We start from the raw sequence: 5740 nt of genomic DNA on the forward strand, positions 1-5740 counted from the left end.
AGGTAGTAGCAAAACTAGATAATTATCACAAAGACAATTATCTATCAACCAACTCCTACTAGTGGGCCGGCATTGTGGTCGTAGACCCACTTCTACTGGAAGGTAACTCACCTCAATCTCGTGAAGTGTCTGAATTGTCCTCGCTACCGGGATCAACTCCTCTCAATCCCTACATGTAACAACCTTCCTTAATTTACCATTACATACCCTTAACCCTTATAAGAGTTACTCAGATCAAAGCCAAAGTCAAAGTCGACCCCTTGGTCAAAGTCAACTCTGGGTCAAAGTCAACATCTGGTTGACTCAGCTCGCCGAGTTGACCCAACAACTCGCCGAGTCCCCAAATCCTCAAAACACTAGAACCTCGATCTTACTCGTCGAGTATTGCACCCACTCGCCGAGTTATCCATCATACAAAGTCGGGACCTTCTTCATCTAGCTCGCCGAGTTCATCCTTGAACTCGTCGAGTCCTTCTTCATGCAAGAAGACACATTTAGCCCTAGACTCACCGAGTTCCTTATGAACTCGTCGAGTATGCCTTCATATAGTTGGGACTTGTCTTGAACTTGCCGAGTTCTGTTCTTGAACTCGCGGGTCCCATGATTTCCAGGTCCAATTTCACATCTGCTTTGTTGAGTCCTCTTCTAGACTCAACCAGTTCGATCCAAGCAGAAGAGGGTTGGGGAACCATACCCCGACTCATCGAGTCCCATGAACGACTCGCCGAGTCCCCCAAGGTCCATGTCCATACAGTTGATTCCAGTCGGGTTTAACACATCCAAAACATAGATCTAGCCTCCTAAGGTCCATAATGTTGGATAAAGTGTCTAAGTCCATAACTATTTATGGTATGTACTTGACCCGACCCGGCATGGTCCATTTGGGTTGCATGGCACCATGCAATTGGATAAACTAAAATGAGAGAAATAACACTTATGGTTTATTAATATATTATAAGTTCTAATATATTAATAATATTATTTAATTAGTTTGATCAAGAATTAATTTAGAATTAATTAAGTGATCAAAAGATAACTAATTAAATATATGGGTAGATTATGTAAATCTTCCATATCTTATATAATGGGCTAAGAGGCTCCATGGATTATCAAGTTGGGTTCCACCCATAGGATGCTCCATGGATGCTCCATGGGAGTTACAAACCCATGGGTCATGGAAATGAAGAGTCATGACACATTAGGGTTTACATGGTGTAACCCTAGATGTGTCAACACTATATAAGAAACCCATTCTCCACCAAAATAGGCTACACTAAAAAACAAGAGGGCTAGAGCCGATTTTGCAAGTGTAAGATTCTCTCAAAGTTTACTCATTTGCATTTGGTGTTGTGTGAAGCATTTGAGGCATCACACTTGGGGTACTAGGCTCACAAGGTTTCAAGGATCATAAGCAACAACAAGGTAAGTTATTCTATCTTTCATGCAAGTTAAAATTTGTTCCTCATGTATGCTAGATAGGAATATAACCTTAGAATTCAACTTTGCATGATAATTAGACAAACATAGATCCAAGGTTATTAGGGTTGCATGTACACTTAGGAAGTGTTAGAATGCTCAAAACCCATCAGTGGTATCAGATCCTAGTTTGTTTGTTGTTTTTTTTTGTGTGCAAACAGCTTGAAAAAAAAATCGTTTTTCTATTTTCTGCTCGTATGAAAGTTTGCACATTTGTTGCTGGAAATGGACTAGAAACATTACCCTAAACTGTTTTGATGTTTTAAAGCTTGTTTTAGATGGTGTAATGTTTATGCTAATCCATTTACAATGGCAATTATTAAAATTACAAGTTTTTTTAAGTGTAATTTTTTTTTACTCTTGAAAGTGTTCATATTCATGTTCTTGAACTTATGAAGATTAGATGATCATAGGAATTGTTTGTAACCTTCATGGTAATTTAATTCATGATCATAATGTGTTTTAATGGAGTCCATAACTTGTCCTCAAGTTATGGAAAACCAAAAGTCTCACTTTTATTAAGGCCATTAAAAGAACACAAGAGTTATAAAAATGAAGAGTCTTCATTTTTATTATTCAATTAATTCATAAGTTATAAGAAATGAAAAGTTTTGGAAGTTTACAAAACTTGCCCTCAAGTTTTGGAACATGTAAAGTCTTGATTAAAACTTTAGTTCCAACCCTTAGAATTTTAAAAGTTAAAATTCAACCCTTATACTTTATAATATTATAAGTTACTAATATATATATATATATATATATATATATATATATATATATATATATATAACGTCAAGTCGTCTTACCGCTAGTATACCTCATTCACGAAACCGGTCTATAAGGGGGATATAAGGTTGTTGCCTATAAAATGGCAACTTAATGGATGTCCACTCTCACCCACCGCTTCCTTGATCGGTGGAGGGTCGTTAGCCGAACGGGTAGGACAAGGACTTATAAATTCTCATTAAAAGTATGATGAATATTATAAAGTAACTAAATGCTTTTATTAAATTCCCAATCTTAGTTACTTTAGGAAAATGTAAATAAGGTGCTAATCCATGAAATTACACTTTACACTTTGTTTAAGTCGTTGGTGGAGCGTGTGTGGTTAACCGACACACTAACTTGGACTTAACAAGGTAGGTAAAGGGTGACTTAAGGTTTACCTGAGTATCGGTGGAGCGTGTGTGGTTTACCGGCACATCGATTGAGTGATAAACCTTGAGGGTACCAAGTGATTTGCATGGTTACTTCACACCTCGTTTTGTGATCCTTGGTATCTCAGTCACAAAACTTGGAGGGCACACTCGAGATTGAAACATGCCTTTGAAAAGTTCATTGAATCTCAAAAGAATCTAGGTATTTCTAAGAACCAATTAAAAACCTAATATTTATATTTCGTTTTTCATGGTGGAAATTGGTGAATCGTCATTCACCTACCTTTCAAATATGTTATAGCTTAGATTACGGCATACCTCTTCTAAGTTATAATATATTGTGATTGGATCCTAGCCTTAATATTACATTTGGGTGTTTTATTAAGGACTCTCTTAATATCTAAACTAATCTTGTTCTCTTCTTTCAGATGTCTTCAAACAATGCTGCTTCTGGCTCTAATCCTAATGGCTCCTTTACCCTTATGAACTTGTGTGGGAAAGTCACTTTTGATGAATCCAACTTCAATGAATGGATCACAAACATCAGGATGATTACCCGCTACGAGGACACATAATATGTCCTTGACAAGGAGCTTAAGGAGATTGATGAGACCACTGCAACTCCCCAGGAGATCGCTGACTTCCGGGCACATGAAAGGGATGCTACAAAAGTGGCATCCATCATGTTGGCCACCATGACAGCGGAACTCCAAAAGTCCTATGAGGACTTCTACCCTTTTGAAATGCACCAAGATCTGATGGAAAGATACCATCAAAGTGCACGACAAGAGAGGTATGAAATCATATGCTCTATCATAACAACCATGATGAAGGACGGGGAATCCGTCACGAGCCACATGTAGAAAATGCAAAGGTATGTGGATCGGTTGCTGAAGCTTAATGTGAACTTCCCTGAGGAGCTTGCAATAGATATCATTTTGCACTCCTTACCATCGTGCTATGATCAATTCCGCATGACATATCACATGAATAAGGAAGAGGTCACACTCAGCAAACTTCAGGGACTCCTCAAGACCGCATAAACAGGTCTTAAGGTTAAGTCGGTTGTTAACACTCCTACTCCAAACTTCGCCCCGGTTTTGGCAATCGGGAAAGGTAGAGGGAAGAAGAGGAAGAGCTCTTCGAAGGGTACCAAGGCTAGGACCCTTGATGGCTCTTCTTCAAGTGGAACCAAGAAAGGTTTTGTCACTCCTTCTTCTGACCCTAAAGAGGCTGAATGCTTCTATTACCATGAAAAGTCACATTGGAAGCGGAACTGCCCAAAGTACCAGCAAGATGTGAAGGATGGGAAAGTTAAACCCAACCATGCAGGTATTTACACTATCTTATCTATTAACTCACCCCATTCTAACTCTTGGGTCCTTGATACCGGTTGTGGTATTCATATCTGTTCTGATTTGCAGGGACTAAGAAGAAGTGAGAATGTGGAGCATGGAAGAATAAACTTAATCATGGGGAATAGGAAAGCTTTACCTGTCACCAAGATTGGAGTTTATACTTTATCGCTAAGTAGTGGGTTTAGTTTAGATTTGAATAAATGTTGTTATTCGCCAGAAATGGCAAGAAATATTATTTCCTTTCATGCATTGTATAAACAAGGTTTCACCTTTTCATTTGATAATGAAGTTGGTTCGATTAATGCTTTCTTTAATAATGTTCTTTATTTTAAAGCATTACCTTGTGATGGTGTGTATGAAACTGTATCTGTGGTTGATAACTTAGGAAATAATGTATTGTGTATTGATTTTGTTAATGATAATAACTTGGATAAAGCATCATTATGGCATTGTCGTCTTGGACATATAAGCAAGAAACGCATAGGCCAACTCCAAAAGGATGGAGTATTGGAGTCATTTGACCTAAAGTCAGATGATAGTTGCGAATCATGCTTACTTGGAAAAATGACAAAGTCACCCTTCACAGGTTCTTGTGAGAGGGGTGAAGGTTTGTTGGATCTTATACACACGGATGTGTGTGGGCCCTTCAAACATGCCACAAGGGATGCTAATCGTTATTATTTGACTTTTACTGATGATTACAGTAGATATGGATATGTCTACTTAATCAAGCATAAGTCAGAGACTTTTGAGAGGTTTAAAGAGTTTAAACAGGAAGTCGAGAATCAATTGGGCAGGAACATTAAGATGCTTCGGTCCGATCGAGGTGGTGAGTATCTTAGTTCAGAGTTCCTCGACTATCTTAGGGAATGTGGGATTGTCTCACAATTGACACCTCCCAGGACACCGCAGTTGAATGGTGTAGCTGAGAGGCGTAATCGAACCTTGTTGGATATGGTTCGTTCCATGATGAGTCGAGCTTCGCTACCAATCTCATTTTGGGGGTATGCCTTAGAGACTGCCGCCCATATCCTTAATCTAGTTCCCACAAAGAAAGTTGCCAAAACTCCTCATGAGATGTGGACTGGTAAATCATCACTTAGGGTGTCATCACTAAATCATCGAGGGGCCCACAGATATCACTTTTATCATACTTTGGGTAAAAGAAATGGATAAACTTCAACTCAAATGCTCGCTTGCACTCACTCATCGAATCACACACAACAATAAGTTTTATAACACCAAGTTACTGGTGCGTTTACTTATTATCAATGTGCAACCGATCAGCAAGTAACAACTCACACGTCTTGGTTTCAAGAATATACAATGTTATCGTCTCACTAATCACTCGTGATAAAATCCATGAAGTGATTCAAGTGAGCGTGGGTTTAATCCAATACTCTAATCTTATCAAAGCACTCATGAACTCCGCAGTAAACTTGTGCTATGTCTATACACTTTAGACAATCTACAGACAAATTCATGACAGTCTTCCTTTACACCTACTCCCAACGTATGACCGACTGTGGATGTTTGAATAACCTAGTTATTCTGGAAGTCAAAACATGCAAAGTGAAACACAATAATAATACTTAATCCTATATGGTCCCAAAACTTTTGAGCGTAAATAAAACACCTTTTATTTAAACACCATATTGACTACTCATTATTCATTGTTTAATGTTTCAGATAATGAACTTGTTACTTGAATTACAACAATAGTTGTCCCATGCTCCGAGCATGCACACT

The sequence above is a fragment of the Lactuca virosa genome, chromosome 2 (genome assembly GCF_052849685.1).
Source record: "Lactuca virosa cultivar CGN04683 chromosome 2, Lactuca_virosa_CGN04683_v6, whole genome shotgun sequence".
NCBI lineage: Eukaryota > Viridiplantae > Streptophyta > Magnoliopsida > Asterales > Asteraceae > Lactuca > Lactuca virosa.